The sequence below is a fragment of the Sus scrofa genome, chromosome 9 (assembly GCF_000003025.6).
Source record: "Sus scrofa isolate TJ Tabasco breed Duroc chromosome 9, Sscrofa11.1, whole genome shotgun sequence".
NCBI classification, from domain to species: domain Eukaryota; kingdom Metazoa; phylum Chordata; class Mammalia; order Artiodactyla; family Suidae; genus Sus; species Sus scrofa.
Genome location: NC_010451.4, coordinates 114887681 through 114911865, shown reverse-complemented (window position 1 = coordinate 114911865; position 24185 = coordinate 114887681).

The window sequence follows — 24185 nt, the reverse complement described above, 5'->3', positions numbered from 1 at the left end:
CCGGAGTTCCCATCCTGGCTCAGCAGTTAGTGAACACAACTAGCATCCATGAAGACGGGGGTTCAATCCCTGGCCTCACTCAGTGGGTTAAGGATCTGGCATGGCTGTGAGCTGTGATATAGGTCACAAAGGCGACTCTGATCATGCATTGCTGTGGCTGTGGTGTAAGCCAGCAGGTACAGCTCCAATTAGACTCCTAACCTGGGAACCTACATATGCTGTGGGTGTGGCCCTAAAGAGACCAAAAAAAAAAAAAAAAAAAAAGAAAAAAAAATCCCCAATAGACCTTAAATATGTGTTGGATAAAGTCCTGCCCTGCATTCAAAACTTCCCGTGATCCAACTCAGTTGATGGTTTAAGACATTCCCACTATTCCCTCTCATGACTCAATTTCTCATTAGACCACGCTGCTTGCCATCTTCCTAAACACCTGTGTTCTCAGTTCTTGTTCTTTGTTCTCAATTGATGTCTATCTCCCCAAGCAGTGTATAAATTCCTTATGCAAAGAGGTCATACATTACATGTGTAACACACAATGCTTTTTAAAAAAAATTACAGAGGCCCAAGGAATAACTTTTTACTTAACTATTATTCTTAACTACTATTTCATTTGTCTAACCCTATGGAATTACAATCTGCCCAATATTTTAAGTTCTGGGGAATAGCAAGCCCCTAAAATGGGAAAGTTTTATGCAATTGACTAGTCTAGAGCCCCTAGCCAACTATCTCTTCCACTGCAATTAGCCAGATTAGCTTTTTAGCATAACACTCTGACTTGTATGTGATTTGTCAGAGTTTAAATTAACCGTGAGTAACCTGGAGAAATGATGAGTTCAACAAATATTTATTGAATCTTTCTTGTAGGAAAGGTGCTGCAACAGATATTTGCCTCCAGGAAATTCAATGTCCTAGCAGGTTTCTTAACCTTCTTCTAAACTGAACCCCTTTGGCGGTCTGTTGATACCCAAGGGCCCCTTTTTGGAGTGTTTTATTATTACTACGATTTTGTATTATTATTATTTTTTCTTTTTGGGGCCATACCTGCAGCATATGGAAGTTCAGATTAGGAGGCCTAATCAGAACTGCAGCTGCCAGCCTACATCACAGCCGCAGCAACGTGGAATCTAAGCTGTGTTATCAACCTATGTTGCAGCTTGCAGCAACACAGGATCCTTAACCCACTAAGTGAGGCCAAGGGTTGAACCCACATCCTCATGGATACTAGTCATGTTCTTAACCTGTTAAGCCACAACAGTAACTCCCTTGGAGTGTTTATAAAGGTATAAAATAAAATAATAGATTACAAAGGAAACCAATTAAACTGAAATACAGTTATTAAAATATAACAAAGCAAATGTGCATGTAGAAACACACATGCTTTTTTATTAACACATAAAATACTAAGACTTGGAAGTAGATCTTGTAGCTTTAGTAATTCCAAAAGAGTGATGAGTTTAAAAGATACTTCAAGATACCTACAATATGCATCATGGGATATGAGGATCTCTATTAGTGACAAAGTTATAGATATTATTAGTACTAGTTACCAATATTCATAATAAGAGAGAATTCTAAATTTCAGAAAAGGTTAGTAAAAATAAAGACATCATTACTTTTCTGTCCAAGTTCATTGACCAGTGAATTGTATAAATGGATCACAAGTTAAGAAGCCCTGTACTAGGGCATTGTGTTTTAAATTCTGAGTCACAATTCACTAGAGGGTCAAAATTCAAATTTCAGGGACTTCAGTAGCACTTTTTAAAGAGTAAAAAGTAAAATTTATAAAATATATGTCTCAGTAAGTGGTAGTTTTGCCTCAATTCTCTTGTTTCAGTGATATATGTGTTGTGTGTATATACATGAGTACATATGTATATACATGTGTTATGTTATTTATGTGTGTGTATGCATAGTGAGTTGTAATGTAAAATATATGTTTTAATGTGGGTTTCAGTCAAAGTGAAAGCCATTGCACTAGGGGAAATAAGATACATAAGACATTCTATGAATGATATAAATAAACAAATCATGTGTGTCATGAGATTTTAGAGGAAAAATAAATGACTTTTTCTTTCTTTTGAGGAAATTATTAGGAAAGACCTAAAGAAGGCAGAGGCATATCTGAGGTGAACTATGAAAGATGAGTAGGATTTTCATTAAAATGTGAAGAGAAACCAATTCAGGTATAGGGAACAGAACACCCTAAAATCTCATTAAAAACTATCTTAACAATATCATATGCCTTCTAATTTTGGTTTGCCTGACAAGTGTTTGGTATTCTATGTTTGATGTAAACAGTGATGATGAACTTTACCCAATAAAATAAACAGATATTTATTGAAAACTTGAATAAAATACTTTAAAGACTAAGCTTAGAGATGTCATCTTCTTTGAAACAAGGCATTCAAGAACATTAAAATAACAACATGTGGTGCCAAGTACAAAATGATCACAGTGAGTTCAAGATCACTGAACTGGGTAAAGATAATGCAAAGGAACACAGGCAATTACCTTACTCACAAAACCCCACTGAATTAAACAGGAAAGTTTTATTTGTTGCTTGTACAAAAAGCCCTAAGGATGGAAGATCAGATTAGGGAACCAGAAGAACAAACTTTGAAGTTGGAATACACAGGTAAGGAAACAACTTCCTAAAGTGACCATATATGGTCTTCTAAGGACAGTTCTGGTTTACCCCTATTAATAGTCCTGGCATAATTAATAATAGTGACAACTTTTACTTCAAATGCATTCTAGTTTGAATAATAAATAATACAATAATCCCCAACACAGCAGAGATGAAAAATTGAACCCTAATTTTGTAATAGGAAATACAAAAATTGATCCAATTTGTAACACAGAATCCCCAGTGAGCTCATTCAGAAAATGACAGCACCAAATACCAGGGAAAGTGAGATTAAAAGTATGTGTTTGTTGGTGGTAGTTGGAGGGGGTTGCCAATTACAAAACAGAGCTCCCCTACCACTCTACATGGCTAGATGACTGCCCCTCCCCCACCTTCAGCACAACGCTATGGATTTATTAACAGGAGAGGATAGAGGAAAAGCTTGGACTTGGGAACACCTAGCACAGTTTAAGGCAGGAGTATCATGCAAAAACAAAACAAAAACAAACAAAAGAACTTTTGGGACAATTGGTTAGGGAAATTTGAATAAGGATTGGTCATTAAATAATAAATTATTATTTTTCTTAGATATGATAACACCATTATAGTTATATAGGAAACGTCTTAACTTTTTTTTTTTTTTTTTTTTTTGGCTATGTTCACATCATGTGGAAGTTCCTGGGCCAGGGATCAAACTCACACCATAGCAGTTACCCAAGATGCTGCAATGACAAGGCAGAATCCTTAACCCACTGCACCACAAGGGATCTCCAGAAATGTCCTTACTTTAAGAAGATGCATACTAAAATATTGAAGACTGAAATGTCATAGCGACAGCATCTTACTTTCAGCAGTTCAGAGAGAGAGAGCAAGAACAAATAAGAGTAACTGTTAACTATTATTGAACCTAGATGGAGGATCTACAGGTAGTTATTACACTATTCCTTAAACTTTTTTCTATTAAAAATTTTATAATAGAAATTTTGGGGGAAGTATGGATATAAACTTGATGCTGAGACCCCAGCCATCTTCCTGACTGGCATCTAGTCTCTCATTCTCTAAGAGGGAGATTGGAAGAGAGTTCTCTGAGGAGTTTGATTATCCCAAGAGGAAAGCCCCAAGAGATTCTCAGATCTGAGTTCTTCCAACAGGTTCACATTACAGGAAAAGTCATAGTCAAGTTCCAGCCATGTACTCAGAGTATCCAATCAGCTTTTTAGTGCCCCATTCTTTAAAAGGAGCAGATAACTAATGACTACCAGGCATAAGAAAATACTCTAACATGATGGGTAGAGACTAAAACAAACCAGGAAAAATAAACAACTTGTAGTAGAAGATGAAAAGACTATGCAGTGAGAAGAAAACTTAAAAAGAGAAATTCTAACATTGCCTGCTATTACTGCCATAACATAGGAGCAGGATACTCTAAAAAAGGAGCATGTCAGGAACAACAGTATCTCTTGCAAAGTAAAGCTATGAAATAAAAACTCAGTAGAAAAATTGGAAGATAAAATTGCAGAAATCATCTAGAAAGTAGACAAAAAAATAAAGGACTAATATAGGAGGTTCAGGATACCTGTAAGAGAAGAAGAGAAAAGACAGAGATGAGGTAAACAATTTTCAAGACATTTTCTTAGAGTCGAGAGTTTCCATATTGAAAGTTTTCTAGTCTAGGTGTCCAGTGCACTGGATAAAAATGACCAACACTGAGGTGCATCATTGTGAAATTTGACATTGGAGGCAAAAAGATGATCACAGATGTTTTAGAAATAGGAGAGACAAACAGACCAAACACAAAGTGTTGGGAATTAATAGTTTCAGACTTCTCTACATTTACATGAGAAAGTGAAAGACAATGGAGTAGTGTCTTCAAAATACTCAAGGAAGGTTATTTCCAATCAAGAATTTTAAGCTCATCCAAGCCATTAATCAACTGCCAGGCATCAGGGGGAATAAAAATATTTTGAGACAGTCAAGCTCTTGATAAATTTATCTGCTATACAGCATTTCTCATGAAAGGGGATTTGACTCTACCAAAATAAGGTAGGACACCAAAAATGAAGACACTGGATATAGCAAACAGGAAATCCAGCTAGAGGATAAAGGTGAAGGGGATCCCCAGGGTGAGAGTGAAGGAGGAACCCAGCATGGCAGCTGAGTGCCAGGCCTAGGATGCAGCCCCTGTGGATTGAAGCAGGTCAAAAGACACTGGGAGAGACCTCTTCAAGAAGATGATGCTGACAGAATATCTACTGCATCTGAGTGACTTGGGAAATTAACACACTTGTGAAAAGATAGCTGAATTAGTGAAAAGCACTTAGAAAGCTAAAACAAAAAAAATTTTTTTAAATAGGAAAGTTTCATCTGTCAACAGCATTTACATGATCTTAATAACAAATAATGAAGTTAAACTTAATCAAAATTATGATAGAAATACATCAGAAAGATGGGAGGCTTGGAAGAATTATAGGTCTCTATTAAGAGTTATTGGTCTGGAACAAGGAAAAAGAGCAAAATCTTCAGTGTTCCATAGGAGAAAGCCAACCAGTAATGCCTAAAACTTGGAAAAACAAAAATAAAGAATGACTTAAGCTATTTAGGGCAAGGAAGTAAATATCAAAATAACTGACCATAGGGGTTTCCTGGTTAAGTGGATCAGTGGGTTAAGGATCTGGGGTTGTCACTGCTATGGGGTAGGTTACATCCCTGGCCTGGGAACTTTCACATTCTGTGAGCACAGCCAAAAAGCAAACAAACAAAAAAACCAAACAACCCAAAAAAACCACTCTGACTATAAGCAATAAAAACAGTTCAATTTTGAACAGGGAGAAATAGGAGGAAGTCAGTAGGGAATTGCTTTTTTCATAACTTTGTTAGAACTATTTGATTCTTTTATGAATGTATAACTTTGAATTTTATAGTGTTTGTGATTTGTGGCAAAATAAGTTCATATTTTTCATGTTTTAATATTTCTTCCTTTCCCATTCGTATATACTAAATACATGGAACAAAGTTAACTATCTGCTCTAATGTGTAGATTTCACAATTGTTCCATTCAGTACTTAGACTTGAAAACGTGTGTCGAATGCAAGAAGATAATTAAAATAGAGCGTGGGGCAAATGAACATTTTCCTAATGATTATTTTTCTTTTAGAATAGGAAATCATCACTAGACCTCTCCCTGCTGCTCCTGCTTTCAGAACCACCTATTTAGTGTTTTAAATGTAATTTTTTCCACACCTGAAAATTTCTCCTTTCTGTTATATTTTTAAACCATCTTTCTAATAGTTCTATTAAGTGAAGTTACAACCTGGATAACTGAGGCCTACTTACTTCACCTCAGTCAGTCATTATCCTGTTTTGAGGCCTGAATTGTGAAGATGAAATAATGTCTCCTCTTTTATTTTGCACAGGGAGATAATGGGATATTAAAGTGGGTCGGTCTATAGATCTCTGCAGGATCTGCATGATAGTCAAGGTAAACTAGTATTGCAGAAATTTGACAACTTACCATTCCTTGCACTGGAACCACTCAAACCATTTAACTGAACTCATTAGGGAAGTTTGTTCCATAGGAAAGCATTAAACATTAATTATTTCACAACACCAAATAATTAATGAAGAGTAACAAGGATGCGTCTAGGGAAGGTTGAGAAACTGGTGAGGATATTGCATTTTTATAGAAACTTTTTGCAGGCAGACAGCTCAAAAGCCACTTTCTCCATAAAGTCTTTTACTCTGGCAGATCCCTGCTGTGCAAAATCTCCATTTTGTGAACTTCATAGTATGGATTATTACATTCTGACTTGCACAATAGTTAGTTGTCCTTCTCGGGAGGGATGGGAAGTATCTTATTTCACCCCATATTCCCCACAACACTCAGCATTATTCTTGGCTCAGAGGAGCCATTCAATCAAGTCTAACTAGGAAGATGATAATAGTAATGACAACCATGAATCACAAAGTGGGATATTTAAATTTACCGGGCATCCTTTATTCAGAGTTAGAGCTTTTATGTGCACTCTTCCAATTAAAACTACAACTACAATTTTTTTTAAAAAGCCAAACTACAATTAAGCAGTACAATCTTTATCATATGACTTCGGAGACAGAACATGAAAGTATGACTTTTTTACAAGGTTTAGAAACATTCAGCCTTTATTGAACTTTATTATGACTGTCAGTAAAGTCCTATCTTGCAAGATACCATTAAAAAGAAAAATTATACATTAAGTTTGAAAAGAAGAAAAAAAGCTTATTGTGGAAGAATAAGGATGAAGAAGAAAGGGATTTTTGATCACTATGAGTAGAAGTTTTGAAACCTTTAAAATAATTTTGGTCAGTTTTAAATATTGCATGTTTTTAATTTTACCCTTCTCCAGAACCTACTTATAGGTTAAAAAATTAAAGTGATGCACTTATCTGCACAATTGCAGATTTATATATACCTTTCAGTCAGAGACTCATGTTTGCTGGAAATATCTTGACAGATGGACAGAGTAGTTTGAATTAATTCAGTTTTTATTATATTTATCTGCAACATTGCCAATGTAGATTCAGCCAATTTGTGAAAGGTGTACAAATCATCTACTTATCTGTGCTTCCATTTTTGCTTTTACTTGCACAGGCAGTATTTGGGGTTTCATTCATTTTGGGTCAATTGCAATTTCTCCTAAATCTCGATTTCCCAAAGTTTCCTCTGTAAAAGTAAAAAAGTATAGTTTCCTAAGCCTGCCCCAGAAACACCAAATCAGAATCTCCAGGAAGTCTGTACTTAATAGGTGGCTTTTGTTGTCAAATAAGTTTGGAAACACTGTTCCAAAGCATTCTTCCCTGGGCTCCTTGAGACATTATCTTTCCAAGGCTAAATAAAACATCTCCATTGTACTGAACTCTTGAGTGTGGCTGCAGGGAATCTTGGTGAACTTTATTTCTTTTTAATCTCACTCAACGTTTTAGAAGCACCATCACTCTGATGAATGGACAACTCGCATTCTCATGGTAGAGCAGAAAAAGTAAAGTATATCATGTATATGATTTTCTTTCCACCCTCTCTCCCTGACAAGTATACTTTCTGAGGCTGCAGTCACTTTTTTTTATTTTACCAATGCTTCTCACAGACCTAAGCAGAATTATATGAGGATCATCTGCTATCTGCTACCTACCAAGACCCAACTACTATCAACAAAGATTTTGCACTTGGCAACAATGAATGGAAGATATTTTAAAAGCTCCTTCCACCAGTCCTGTCTCCTTATGTACTTACATTCCTTCTTTCCCTGCTCTTTTTCTAAGCTCCCTCTGTTGAGTCTGTTTTGTCCTTCCACACTCAAGTAATGGCTTTATAGCTCTATACATAAATAAAACATAGAATGTAAACTTCAACAAGACAGAGACTCTCTTCATAGAACTTTTTGGTCTTAGTCAGCATATTAATAAAATAAACAGCAGTTCCTGGACTATTTTAACTGAATCATTCCTAAGGAAGCTGAGACCTTTCCTTCTCTAGTGGGAGAGCAAATTCTTGCAGCAAATTCTTGGTATCACTGAACGAAGGGGCTCATCATCTAAAACAGTTCTGGGGCCTGGAAATCTGTGGCTTATCTGGCTTTTTCAGCAGTAATTGGGTACAACTGCCTTAACCTCAAGAGAAAGTATGAAAATGGCGGGGGTAGAATGTACTTTCCGAAAATTCTTTCAGTTCCACATGTTCTTCTGGAACCTTGCCACTCCACGATGAAGAGCAGGGTCTAACTCTCCTCCCCTTGCAAGCACTGGGGAGGTGGGCTTTATGACTGCCTCTATAAATAGGAAGCGGTGACAGTGAGGCTCTGTGCTATCCAGGGCTATGCCATAAAAGACCGTAAAAGGAGATAGGGATTCTGCGTGGCTCTCTGTCTTACTTGGACACACCCTCAGAAAACAACCTCCATATCATAAGGAAGCCCAGACAACAGAGGGAGGTCACATGTAGGTATTTAGACCAATAGCCTCTGCTTAGATTCCAGCCAAAAGCCAGCATCCATTGCCAGATGTCTGAGTGAATGAGCCTTCAGAGAATTCCAGCCACCAGCTATCAAGTCAGTCCAAGCCTTTCAATCTTCCAGAGAAGGACCCAGACATCGAGGAGCAAAGACCAAACCTCCCATGTGCCTTGTCCTTATGTCTGACCCACAGAATCCATAAGCACAAAAAGGCATTGCTTTACACCACTGAGTTTTGGGATGGTTTTACTACACAGACAGCAACTGGAACAATGGTTAATACAATGAAAGGAAGAGAACAAAAAAGTTACCTAAGCTATAGAACAAAACATGAATTATGGAAATTGCCCCCATATTTCTGTGAGAAAAATAATTGGATGGCCTGTTATGAACATAAGAGAGAGAATCCTGTATTCTCACAAGAATATTTGTGAACAAAAAGTCAACAGAAATTGATGCATGATTTTTCAAGATTTCATTACATATCATTTTTACATTTTTTAGGTTCATGATAGTTAATTTGGAAAAATGCCAAAACCAAATACCAAAATACCAAATACCAAAATACCAGACAAATACCAAGAAAACAATAATCCCTCTGCTCAGAGTTCCCCTTGTGGCTCAGTGGTAACAAACCCAACTAGTATCCATGAGGATACGGGTTTGAGACCTGGCCTCACTCAGTGGGTTAAGGATCCTGCATTGCTACAAGCTGCAAGCTGTGACATAGGTTGCAGATGTGGCCTGGATCCTGCATTGCTGTGGCTGTGGTATAGGCTGGCACCTATAGCCCCAATTTGACCCCTAACCTGGAAACTTCCATATGCCTCAGGTGCAGCCCTAAAAAGAATATAAATAAACAAACAAACAAACAATCCCTCTGCTCAAAGTCAACCATGGTTAATATTTTTCTATATTTCTTTTCTTTCCTTTTTCTAAATGTGTATTTTCAGGACATGATGGAGATCACACTATCAACGCAACATTGTAATCCCGCATAGTCTCCCCATCCATCATTTAGTTTAGTTCCCTCCACCAGAATTGTCCCAGGCTACTCTTTTCTGCCCAGCTGAAGCTCTTCCTCCTCCAGGAAGCCTGCTAGGATCACCCAACCCACAGAGATGTCTACCTCAAGATATAGCACTTATTTGCTATGCAATCACATATTAATTACTTCAGGACATTTTATGTATTTATCTTTTAACATATGATATCTACATCATATCATTTTTCCATTATGCCCTATCTTTCTAACAAGATTGAAAATGACTTCAGGGAAGAGATCAGTATTTCAATCTTTCTATTCCCTACAACACCAAATACATATGTGGCATACACTAAATATTTGCTGAAAGAAAGGAAAAGATGAGAAGAAAGGAAGGAAGGAAAGTTTCACTACTAATACTTTTGATGTTTGTTTCATTGTTATTTCATCTCAAAACCACATACGTTTTTAATTATTATAAATCTAACATGTATATGGCTATGAATACATATATATACATATATGAATATATATACAGTATGAATACCTTTAGGATTTTATCTGAACGAATGTATTATAAGGCCTACATTATCTTTCACAAATATGTCTTTTTTTTTATTTTTATTCTTTGCTTTTTAGGGCCACACCTGCGGCATATGGAAGTTCCCAGGCTAGGGGTCAAATCAGAGCTACAGCTGCCCACCACAGCCACAGTCACAGCAATGCCAGATCCGAGCCATGTCTGCAACCTATACCACAGCTCACAGCAACGCTGGATTCTTAACACACTGAATGAGGCCAGGGATCGAATCCGGATCCTTTTGGATCCTAGTCGGGTTCGTTAACACTGAGCCACAACGGGAACCCTGCAAATACGTCTTTATTATAGAAGTAAAATTGGGTATTCAAAACAGCTTTTTAATGTTCACATTTTATCTCCAGAGTATATTATCATGACATGGTAAGGGTATGTATGTACACATTAGAGAACGAAAGCACTAGGCAATTTTGTTTGATGTGTCAAAGGCTTCAGCATACAGGCAGACTAGACTGCAGGATGGGATGGAGACTGCCTGAAACTGTTCCAACATCAAGTTAGAACTTTCAGGAAAAGGCTGGAGAAGGAAAGGGAGAATATAAACTATTCAGTTTTTAGTACTGGCCAAGAGGATGCAGAAGGAGCCAAATGCAGCAGCACTTAAACAGTAAGTGCAATTTAGTGGACATTTTGGCATTTGGAGGAGAGATAAAGAAAGAGAGGGGAGGAGAAAGAGAGAGAGAGGCTCTCTCCAAACTGAAAGATGTTTTCAAAATATTGAACTGAGGTTTGAGAAGCCCTGGTGAGTTTCTACATCTATAAGACCAACAGCTGCAGGATAAAGGCCAAAGTGAAGAGAGAGAGAATTATCACAGCTCTGAAGAGAGAGGTTCTATAAGATATGTAATCAGGACCAGAAGGTGATATTTTCATCACTTCTCTCTGTGTTCATCCTCTCTTCTCCCCACCCTCTCAGCCTTCAGCTTATTCACTAAGACACACACATGCATACCACTTTTTCAAAACTTGCTAAATTTTATCAAGCGGGTCATATTCTGTTTCAGTGCCAGTGTATTTTCATCACAGAGATGAACTTTCGCCCGACCCAGAGTAAATGCTGCAGGTGATCAGAGAAGAAGAGAAGGGATGGAGCAAGCTGAGCTACTCAAGGAAGGCAGAGGAAGAGATGGGCCTACGACTGGGCCTCAAAGCATGGATGCACTTTTCCTGGCAGAAGGAGCACGTGAACCGCTATGCTGCCTGTGTGCCTGTCGTGTTGCTGCTATGGGATGGTGCTCTGCAGGCAGTGGGAAGTGTACAAGCTAAGGTCTGGAGGTATGCCTCACACTAAGGAAAGAGAAAGAAGTTCAATTCACAGGCTGCTGACCTGTCTGAGAATGATAGGCTGGAAAGGTACACAGCAGGTTTTACAAGGCCTTGAAAGCTGCCTCCCCCAGTAGTACTGCTCTCCTCTTTGCCCAGGGAAAGCTTTCCTGGGTGGAATTATTTCCATTTGTTTTTGTTGTTGTTGCTATTTTAGCGCCATGCTTGTGACATATGGAGGTTCCCAGGCTAGGGGTCGAATCGGAGCTGTAGCTACCACCGGCCTACACCACAGCCACAGCAACGGGGGATCCAAGCCTTGTCTGTGTCCTACACCACAGCTTATGCCAACGCCGGATCCCCAGCCCACTGAGCTAGACTAAGGATCGAACTCACATCCTCATGGATCCTAGTTGGGTTTGTTAACCTCTGAGCCATGAAGGGAACTTCTGGAATTATTTCCATTTCTTTGCTGAGAGAAGTCAATATAGATTCTTGGCCTTGATCTTGAAAAAAAAAATCACCTAATACATCTCTTACCTGTCAAAGATCAGCAGATGGTTACCTTACCGGAGAAAAACTGATTTGTTTGATAGGTTAAACAGTTTACTCCTAAGAGAAGACCATTAATTACAAGAGAACTAGGAAATGCAAAGAGCCTTCCTTTGAGGTCATCAGAACACTCAAATATTATTTCATTAATCTTAGTATTCTTACAATATCACAAACCCGCCCAGGTAAAAACATATTAGAGGGAGAGAAGGAAGGAGGGAGAATATAGACAAGGGAAAAGGGGAGAGAAAAGGAGGAGAGATGAGGAGCCTGGGGAAAAGGAGTGATTAGGAATGAGGCCCGTCCTGCAACTTGTTGTGGTAACCCTCACAAAGCCATTTCTCTGTTCTCCTGCATGTTCCAGAAAAACAAGCTTGGAAGAGTTGACCTATAGTTGTAGGAGGCCTAGTGAGCAGTGGAAGAGAGCCTACATCTCTTTCCTTTTTAATTACTTGCTTTTACTGGCAGCAATAAATGGACAGTTTAGGGGCATGACTTTTTTTTTTTTTTTTTTTTTTTTTTTTAGAAAAAGGGATTTATTTAAGAATGTAAAAAGCTAGAAGCTGAATAGCGATAGGAGCAATGAGTTGACAAAAATAATGCATCTTAGGAAACAAGGCCTAGTCGCCTGCCTTCCTGTTGCAGTGGATTAAGAAACTGAAAATGCATAATCAGGAAGCAAGTCCCCAGGGTCTGTCTTTTGTACCAAAAGTAACTGGGGAGCACCCGGGTTCAGAGAAATGGTTCTTCCTCAGCATACTTACTTTGTTCTTAGCATGTTTATTTGAACATTCAGACACCAGCAGGGAGTGCATAAAAGGACAAACAAGCACCATGCAACCCTGCTGCCAAGGGCCACCATCTTCAAAATAAGACACAACGTCAGGCATTCCAACTCCTGACAACTGTCATTCATCAAAAGAGATCCCAGGAGAGTTCCCTTTGTGGCACAGTGGAAACGAATCCAACTAGTGTCCGTGGGGACACAGGTTCGAGCCCTGGCCTGGTTCAGTGGGTTGGAGATCCTGTGTTGCCGTGAGCTGTGGTGTAGTTCGCAGACACGGCTCAGATCCGGTGTTGCTGTGGCTGAGGTACAGGCTGGCAGCTGTAGTTCTGATTAGACCCCTAGCCTGAGAACTTCCATGTGCTGCAGGTGTGGCCCTAAAAACAAACAAACAAAAACAAAAAAAAGAGAGAGAGAGAGAGAGATCACAGGAGCCAAAGGGATGCATCCTAAAGGCAGTGATGTCCCCAGGAAGGGTAAATACAAAAGTGAAATTAGCTTTAGTATTACAGTGTTGTGATAAGGAATAACTGATTTTTTTTCCTGAATTATCCAATTAATGACTCTATTTTAATTGTAGGTAAAATCACCAGTATGTATCCATCTTATGTTTCCCTAAGAGAACATTTTTTATTTGCCAAATGACATTTCATGTGAAGTTGGCAAATTGTGTATTGATTGGGACAGGCTGTGCAGAAGTGTTTATCTTAAGGTCCCACACAGCTCTATGACCTTCTGATATCACCAGGGTAATATCACTTCTTCCAAGACCCAGCTGTCTTTGAACACGTGTTACATGAGGCTTTCAACGAGTAAATAAAATTCCATGAGTAGGGGGATGGTCCATCTCTATTCAGTCCTTTAATTCCAACCTGCTGTGTTTCATCTTTCACACCTTTTGGCCACACAGAGAACTTGTTGACACTGCAAAAAGCAAACACACACACAAAGACGTGGGAAAGAACAGATGGTCTTTAATCATGCCGCATGACTACTCAAGTTATGGTTGCGCTATTCTTTGTTATTTCTCTGCAAACTGCTTAATTTTGTGTTCATAAAATGAAAACTAGCAAAGAAAGACTATTCTTCTCACTCCCACTCCTACTGCTATGGAATACCTAACTGTTGATTTAACTTGCTGACTCTGATACAATGGAGACCAGGGTCAGAAGAAGGGGACCAGGTCATGGTATCAGAAAAAAAACAGATTCTGATGCCAGAACCCCAGCCCTTCAGTCAACACTGATGAGGCCTTACTTAAGGCTCTTAATTTCCCTATGTCTCTGTAAAATGAGAATGCTGAGACGCCATTGAAGTTGAAATGAGAATCAAACGAAGTTATGGGAGCATCATGCAAAGTGCCAGGAGGGAGCAGTCAATTGAATCTGAATCTGAATCACTGGGTGGAAGAGAACACAAAATGCTTGAAAAATAACCATTAGGACTATTTTTAGTCCTAAAAGCCATTCTGCTAGTTGAGGAACATGTTCTGTGTGCTGTCCTTACTAATCTGGAGGTTAACAGAAAAGTTCCTTTTATTTTCTCAACAATGAAGCAAAGAAGTGAGTTTTCCTCAATGAATTTTTTCAGCTTTCCAGCCTAAGATCTGCACACAATAAATCAGACAGAAGCATTATTTTTTAAGTCCATGTTGTCTCCCTTTCTTATACACATTTCCAAGAGCTCTGCCTACAAAGATAATTCTGATGTTCGGCTTTCTTCTAAGCATTCAATAATTACTTTCACAAATTCCTTTCATTAACAAGGTGAAAAATACCCTTAAGTTATGTGAAATATGTCAATTTCTTTAACGTATTTAAAGCTGAGAGGTACAAATTGGACATATGATTGTCCATATTCTAGAGAGCCTACATATCTATATTTTCATGTCTGGGGAGAAAGTAAGTTCTTACTTATTTTTTTAAATTAAAAAAATTATTATAGGAGTTCCTGTCGTCGCGCAGTGGTTAACGAATCCGACTAGGAACCATGAGGTTTCGGGTTCGGTCCCTGCCCTTGCTCAGTGGGTTAACGATCCGGCGTTGCCGTGAGCTGTGGTGTAGGTCGCAGATGCGGCTTGGATCCCACGTTGCTGTGGCTCTGGCGTAGGCCGGTGGCTATAGCTCCAATTGGACCCCTAGCCTGGGAACCTCCATATGCCGCGGGAGCGGCCCAAGAAATAGCAAAAAAAAAAAAAAAAAAAAAAAATTATTATAGTTGATGTACAGTATTCTGTCAATTTCTGCTGTACAGCAAAGTGACCCAGTTATACATATATATACATTCTTCTTTTCATATTATCCTCCATCATATTCCATCACAAGTGGTCAGATACAGTTCCTTGGGCTATATAGCAGAATCTCATTGCTTATCCACTCCAAATGCAAGAGCAAGTTCTCACTTTAAATGGACCATGCAAGATGAATTGATAGCTCAAAGGCTTGTGTCAGCAGACCAGGTGGAGGTGAAGTTTCCTATCCCTTAGCTCACTCATTATGACTCTGCAGGTGGGGCTCTCTCTGAGATCACTATGAATAATCCAGGTGAAGACAGGCCTGAAGCAAGTAGAGTCTTGCTGGTCCAGAGTAAATTTGTTATGAGTATTTTCCTACTAGTTTCTGTGGAGAAGAGGGGAGCTGACTCTTGAGGATAGATCCAGAAGTACATATTGCTCGTCACATACTGTTACTTGCTTACAAAGAACATAACTGGAGAAGAGCAGCAATTACAGCTAAAACCAAATGCAGCTTTTACCACAATAGCCAGAACAATTTTGCAGCAAGATTAGTAAAACAAACTGCATCTACTGTCAGTTCTGACTCACGAAACCTATGAGTAAATTTTCTAATGCTTCTGTGCTTAACTTTTCCCATCAGTAAAGGGACTGACTACACCAGTAGAATTTTGTTATTTGCTTCTGACCATCCCCACTTCTTTCTTCTGGAAACAGCATTTCCGTCTTTTTGAGGAAGTGAATCTCCCCACCTTGCACCTGGCCCCAGGTGGTCTGGATGGGAGTTGACCTCCATCCCCTGGTCACTGACTGTCCCCATGAGGGGGCACATGACCCAGCTTAGCACACTCTGAGCCCTTCCCTGGCATTTTCACTCTGGAGCTTGGGAGAAATGCCTTTCTATCTTTCTGGTAGGGAAAGGATAGAGAATGAACCTAAGGACAGCTTGTATCCTGGAGTAGAAGTATGTGAAATCAGCAGCAGAGAGGAACAGAGATAAAGGACAGAGCATTCTGCTGGTAGTCAAGCCCCATTTTCCAGTTCTCCCAAGGCTGGTTACACCCCTGTCCTTCCTGGGTTCTGGCTGTATGAGACAAGGCAATCCTCTTTTACTTAAGCTAGTTCCAGCTGGGTTCCTGACCCTTGAATTCAAAAGAATTCCAATTGACAGGCCCTACCTATCCAGAGACTATCTGAATAAGATCATTTCTCAGATGAACAGAGCAATGTAAACATTTTGAGTACTGATAAACTGTTTCTCATCATTATAACCAGCATCTAGAGAATAATTAGAAATGACAAGCAATGCTGTTTTTGACTCTATTTGACAGGGTGCATAACTCATCTGAGGAACTACTGAATATTTGTTAATACCTGGCTTCCTCTGTGAAATCTAAGTTTGAAAGCTATTTCAAACAAAATTATTTCCTAATCATCAAACCCAATAACAATTTTCTTCCTTTTCTTAGGTCTTAACTTGTCCAGCTGTATTTGTAAGCAGAGCCCTTTCTATCCTTGGGAAATTTTATTCCATCAGTTGCAAGTTTCCATAAGTTAGACTCATCTCTTTGCATCTTCAGTCTCCATCTCCACTGCCCCTTTCCTATCTGCCCCCATAAATCCTTATATCATCCTTATCTTAACAGAAAGTTCCCCCAAACCACATTCTCCTCATGAGATACATATGAACTATTTAATTCCTCTGAAGCAAACAAACCTAGAGTGAGAGCACAATAAATTTGCAGTCAAGAGTTGGACAGATCTGAGTTTGAATCTGAGCTTCATCAGTTCCAGATTATCAGTAAGGTAGTAAATTAACTTGCATAAATTACTGTTCAGTCTGTGCTGCAATTTGCTCATCTACCATGGGGATGATTGTAGTACCTATTTTATAGGGTCTCTGTAAGGACATAACATGTGCCAAGTGTACTAGACAAAAAACTAAGCTCCCCAATAAACACTGGTTATCATCATTATTTTTATACCTCTGTCTCCATTTCTTCAGGGGCTGGTTTTCTTTTCCTTAACATGTTGCATTCTGTCTTTTCTCTCATTCTACTCAGCTCATCAACTGTAATCACTCAATCCAACTCTCCTCAGTGGTTCGCCATGTCTTTGTTAAACCTCATTCCCCTTTTGGTCTCCCTGGTTCTCTTCTTTTAAATCCATCTCTGTCTCTTGATCAGCTCCATTTTCTTCTTTAATGGAGGCTCAATTGCTGTTGATTCACTAGTTCTCTTCCTCAGCACTGTGCTGCAATTAGATCCAGAACCCAAGTGCTGATGGTGTATGTAGGGGAGGAAGAGGTTTGGACACAGAATTTTCACCAGGGTAGGCAGATTTTGTTCTGTCCCCAAATATACAGGGGAGTAAAGTACTAAAAAGGGTTGTAGAAAAAGAAGATTAATTACAAGTTTTCCTCTATTCCATATTCAATGTTACTAGATTTAGTCTCAGCCCTGATTATAATTATGAGCAGGCTGGGACCTGGGACCCTTTGCTACAGGGGCTGCAGTGTTTGCACCTGGACAAACATCTCAAGCAACAAAATACAGAGAAACTATAAAGGACTAAAAATAACTGCATGCCTGCACAGTTAGGGCAAATTATGGAAAACAAGACATAAAAAACAAACAGACCAACTTCCACTTCTAAAGAGCTGAGAACAAAGCAGGGTGTTAGGAGCAAAATCAGGGTACTATGTATGCCCCCTGCATACAACACCATCAAAGGGGGAGGCAAATCATCTAAGCTGCCCCTCTGGGCCAACCCCTGGACCCACCCCTATCCTCACCTCATTTAAGGAACTCCCCAAACCCCCATCTGGAGGAGTGAGCAAGCAAGGGAAACTGCTGCTTGTTTTTGCTCCCTCCTGCTGCAACAGGGACCCCAGTAAGGCCTTGCTTGAAGTTCTTGTCTGGCTACTTATCAATTTCTATTGATTAAGGAGGCCAAGAGCCCTGGATAGTAACAATTAGACATTATAAAAGAAGATCTAAGCAAAATAACACATTAGTCAAGAACTTGAAATGAATCTGTATGTTAGCTTTTTAAAATCTTTCACTTAGATCATCTTCATACTAATTAGTAACATAATTGCTGCAAAGTGAATACATGGCTTATTTGTTGAGTCCATGCCATGATCTGCCATGCCTCCTCCATTACAAATTCCCCTGACGTTGTCTATCTATTTCTGTTACTTTCCAGTGTTCTCTTTATCATTTTATTTCTTTTCTAGATCTCATTCCAATCTTGATTGGGATTTCATTCCCAAACTTTCTCAGATGTGAAGTTTCAAGAATAATCACATCACCCAGGATAATGGAGCGCCTTCCTTGCTTTCAAGATCTTTGTTTCACTCTGAGGAAAGGAAAGCCAGCCCTGACACACCTTGTCCAGTGATAAGAACAATCATTCAACTTTGTTCTTCTAAAGCTTCCAAATTAATCTTGATCCTGACACAATTAACTGATGAAGATCTCTCTTCCCATTATCTGTCTTGGGAACCACTCCTCTCTGAAACCTCTGCTAGGGGTCGCCTCCTCTGTGCAGTTTTGTTTTGTTTTTGTTTTTGGTCTTTTTGCCATTTCTTGGCCCACTCCCATGGCATATGGAGGTTCCCAGGATAGGGGCCTAATCGGAGCTGTAGCTGCCAGCCTACGCCAGAGCCACAGCAATGCGGGATCCGAGCCATGTCTGTCACCTACACCACAGCTCACGGCAACACCGGATCCCTAACCCACTGAGCAAGGCCAGGGATGGAACCCGCAACCTCATGGTTCCTAGTCGGATTCGCTAACCACTGAGCCACGACGGGAACTCCTCCCCTGTGCAGTTTTACTGGCAGGCAGGGTCTGTTCATTTTTCATCTTCAAAGCCCACTGTCTTTCATGAGGCAGACAATAAATGTTGATGTTCTAGGCAGAAGCAGGGAAATACGCTTCAGTTTCTGAGAAAACCTGCTTCTGTTGTGTCAAAGGCTAGTGATCCACCGAGACTCATACTCAGGAGGATGGTGAACTAAGAAACCACATTATCTACCCCTTCTTCTCTCTTCACAGAGACTCACTGGAAGAAAGTGATCCCCTTTATCTCACTTCCCTCCTTCTGCACTTGCTCTCTGTGGAACAGGAGGTTGCAAATGAACTTGAGATACTGATTACCAGGTAGGGGGGAAAGACGGTGTCTACCTCTTCAGTTCTCATGATCTCATTTGATCATCAATTCCACTCAGGAAGGCAGGTAGATTAGACATAACCACATCTCATAAGCAAACAAGTTTAAGAAAATTCCAAAGTTCAAGAAAATTCCACATATCATTCTTAGTTACTGAATGGCCAGGTCTCCAGACTCATATCCAATCACATGAAATGCCCACTGGCACAGACGTTTATAGAGTACTGTGTAATAATAACAACAGCCATGTTTTCCCTTCATAAATGTAAAGATACTTTCATATATATTATCTACTGTCAATCCAGGAATAAATCGCTGAGATTCCATGCCACCAATTCTACTGATCAGGAATTGATCTTTCTAGTAAGCAGATATACTTACCTCATGTAGTCTCTTTGCATCACAGTAATTACTTCATAATTTTCCTAAAACTTTAGGTGAATTTATTTATTTATTTATTTATTTATTTATTTATTTATTTTGCTCTTTAGGGCCACACTTGTGGCATATGGAGGTTCCCAGGCTAGGGGTCTAATTGGAGCTACAGCTGCCGGCCTACACCAGAGCCACAGCCACAGCCACAACAACGTCAGATCTGAGCCACGTCTGCAAACTACACCACAGCTCATGGCAACGCCAGATCCTGAACCCACTGAGTGAGGCCAGGGATTAAACCCACAACCTCATGGTTTCTTGTCGGATTTGTTTCTGCTGTGCCACGACAGGAACTCCAGGTGAATTTTTTAATTAAAATATATGTATTTGAATCTAAACCCCATGGCAGCAATGTGATCCTCCAAGAAGACAACCTCAGTGACTGGATGTATTCTGATTTGAAATGAAACCAAAGGACTTTCTAAAAACTGAAATATGATTGACATATAACACTGTGTGAGTTTCAGAGGTACAATATGTTTATTTGACACAGTTATATGTGGCAATATGATCACCACCTTAGCATTAGTTAACACCTCTATTGTGTCACATAATTATCACTTCTTTTATGGTGGGAACAATTAAGATCTAGTCTTTTAGCAACTTTGAATTTTAAAATACTATTGTTGTCTATATTGACTACACTGTGCATTAGATCTCCATGAATTATCTACGGATTAGAAGTTTGTGCCCTTAAACAACATCTCCAGATTTCCCACACCTCCAGTCCCTGGCAACCACCAAATGACTTTTATTTATTTATTTATTTATTTTCCAAATGACTTTAAAGTAGGAAGTCCACTAAACCATAAAATAGGAATTCCTCCTCCTTGGGGTTCCCATTGTGGCTCAGCAGTAACGAATCTGACTAGGATCCATGAGGACACATGTTCAATCCCTGGCCTTTCTCAGTGGGTTAAGGATCGGCATTGTTGTGAGCTGTGGTGTAGGTCACAGATGTAGCTCGGATCTAGAGTTGCTACGGCATAGGCCAGCAGCTGTAGCTCCCATTCAACCCCTAGCTTGGGAAAATCCATGTGCCACATGTGCAGCCCTAAAAAGCGGAAAAAAAAAAAAAAATGGAATTCCTCTAAAGTCTCCAGTAGACTATAACCATTGAGTGTAGAGAAATATATTATTCATATCCATAGCCCCATAGCACTCTGCCTAGCATATACTACACTTTTAAAAAACGTTGAATGAATGAATGATTTTATTGTCTATAGAACTTCACTCTCAGAACCCCTACCTAAGCAATTTCCAAGCCTGGGGTTTTATGATTGCCTATAATCCTAGAGCCCGAATGTAAGATCATTATAATTCAATAAGGAAAATTGAAGAGAGCTACAATAGCAAATTCGGAGGTAACAGATTAGATCCCGAAGAAAGATTTAATCTCTAACAAAAACCATGATCACAAATACACTTTGCCTACCTTGAACTAGAAGACAAGTAAATGGAGCTCCTTCACGGCTCCGTGGTAACAAACTCGACTAGTATCCATGAGGACATGGGTTCCATCTGTGGCCTCACTCAGTGGGTTAAGAATCTAGCATTGCTATGAGCCATAGTGTAGGTCACAAGTGCAGCTCGGATCTGGCATTACTGCGGCTGTGGTCTAGGCCAACAGCTGCAGCTTGAATTCGACCCCTAGCCTGGGAATTTCCATATGCCATGGATGTAGCCCTAAAAAGACAAAAAAAAAAAAAAAAAGAAAGAAAGAAAATACGTAATTTATCTGAAGTTGCAGGGCATCAAGGGAGGCGGACTATCCTTAGAGAAGATTGGGAAGAGAAGACAAGTTCTATGGTAACCGATATGCTCTGGGATTGTTACTTATTTTCTGCTTGAGAAGAGCAGACAGTTCTAGTTGGTCTTCTCATCTCTATTTTGCCCAAGTGGGGAAAAGTGCATTTTCATGAGTTGTATTAGGACCCGTTTGTGCTTAATTCTGATAGAAGTCAGCGCTAAAAAAGACGCTTGGGACCCAGCCAGAATGGGAAATTCAAATTCCATGAAAAATTGACAAAGGGATATTTTTTTTTTTTGTAGGAGGAATTTCCCCAAGGAACAAGAAGAAATATTCTCTTGTTTGACTTCTCCACAAGGAAGCTTAAAGTAGTTACTGGTTCCTTGAAGTCTGCCTTCTGTAGAGGAGAACAATTTCTTGAGAGGCAGGAACTCTGGGAAGTTGGCATATTCTAACCAACCATCTGCCACTAATCATCTGGTGCCAGGGGTGGGTTAATGCAGGGGTGGGGAGGCACTGAATGATGCAGTGGTGAAAATCAGACTTAGATAGAGCTGTGTTCTCATCCTGACTCTGCCTTTTATTTACTGTAGAAATGCAGATAAGGCCATTCTAAGCTTCTTCTCTTCTGGTTTTGTTATTGCCACCAAAAATGACCTGTTCTTTTGTCCTCCTCCAACAGAAGAACTGCTTCAAACTTGTTCTAAGTCCAGATCCACTTTTCTTGTTTGTTTTCTTTATTTTTTAAAGTTTTATCGAAGTATAGTTGATTTACAATCTTGTGTTAATTTCTGCTCTCCCACACAGTGATTCAGTTACATATACACAAATACCTTTTTTTTTTTTTTTTCCCAGATTCTTTTCCCTTATAGATTCAGATCTGCTTTACAAGCAGCCTTTCTGGCTGGAAATTTTAGCTTCTACCAGGGGCCGCTTATTTACATTGCATATAAATCTAAGCTACTTGCCCAAGGCCCTGGCTCAGCAGAATGTTAGACTCTGTTAAACCTTTTGGAGGCATTCCTGAGATTAAATACAATTTATCTATATCCATTTCCTCATGGGATACTTGACCCACTTTATGAAGCTATCTATCCCAGTAACTCAGTCCTGTCCAATCATGTTTAATGTACTTAGAGCCAAGTTATGAAATATTCTCTCCCTGATGCCCTTGAAGTACCTTTTTATTCAGACTTAACTGTTTCTCTAAAATGTATATCCCAGGACAGAAAATATATATTGAGATTATCAGATCTGAGTCAAATCTGACTACAATGGCAATTCATTGCCATTCATTCACTTGTTTATCAAATGTATTATTGGACAACTATTGGCAGCTGCTTCACTCCAGGCACTCTTCTACTAGACACTGAGGATACAAAGATGAAAGATATGATTTCAAATTGTGCACAGCCCCATGGTTGAAAACCAGACCTGTGTTCTCACCCTGACCCTACCTCTTATGAACTGTATAAACACAGACAAAGCCTTTTTAAGCTTCATTTTCCACACCTATAAAGTGGGACTAACAGTCCTACTCTACAAGGTTGGCGTGACAATTACTGACATAAAATATAGGACTGGAACATAGAAAGCTCTTGGTAGATGGCACCTAGAATTTCATCATCATCATCCTGGGAATGGCCAATTGTGATTATAAATTAACATGCACCCCTATGTTCACTGTGGCACTATTCACAATAGCCAAAACATGGAAGCAACATAAAGGTCCATCAACAGATGAATGGATCAAAAAGATGTGGTACATATGTACAATGGAATACAACTCAGCCATGGAAAAGAACAAAAATAAGGCCATTTGCAGCAACCTGGAAGCAACTAAGTCTCATACTAAGTGAAGTAAGTCATACAGAGATAGATATATACCATATGCTATGACTTATACGTGGAATCTAAAATATGGCACAGATGATCCTATCTACAAAACAGAAACGGTTCACAAACATAGAGAACAGACTTGTGGTTGCCAAGGGGGAGAGGGAGAGGAAGTGGGATGGATTGGGAGTTGGGTGTTGGTAGATGCAAACTATTACATTTAGAACGGATAAGTGATGAGGTCTTGCTGTATAGCACAGTGTATTACATCCAATTTCTTGGGGTAGAACATGATGGAAGATAGTATGAGAAAACGAATGTGTGTATGTGTGTGTGTGTGTGTGTGTGTGTGTGTATATATATGACTGGTTCACTATGCTGTACCACAGAAATTGACACTATAAATCAACTATATTCTAATGAAAATTTTAAAAATAAAAATTATGATATCACTTGGGCATATGAATATAGGGAGAAGGTCTTATAAGATCATAGTCTGAGGTGGTGATGAGGAAGCAGGCTAACAAGAAGAGGGGAATTGATATCAAGCTGCTCCCAGAAGGGTAAATAGCAGGAAGTTTGGCATGAGTAGGGCAAATAGTAAGTCAGAATAATGGCAGAGATAAAAGCTTAGAGGCAAAAACAACAACAACAACAACAAAAACAACCACAGGCACTTCAGGAAATTGCACGTAGTCCAGTATGTCTGGATCTTGGCACATATGTGGGGAAGTGGCAGGAGAGCTGGTAAGAAAGGGAAGGGCCATGCTATCATCCTTATAGCATTCTTGCTGCTCTTCCAACAGTGCTCCCCATATAAATACCAGAAGGTCTCATGTCCCTTAGGGACCTTCTCCCTTGGCTTTACCTTTTAAGAAATGAGTGTTTCAGTTTTTCATTTCTTCCTATTCTAGTCACTGTCAGTGTCATAAGGGAGGAGCAGGGCTCTGACAGAATCTTTGA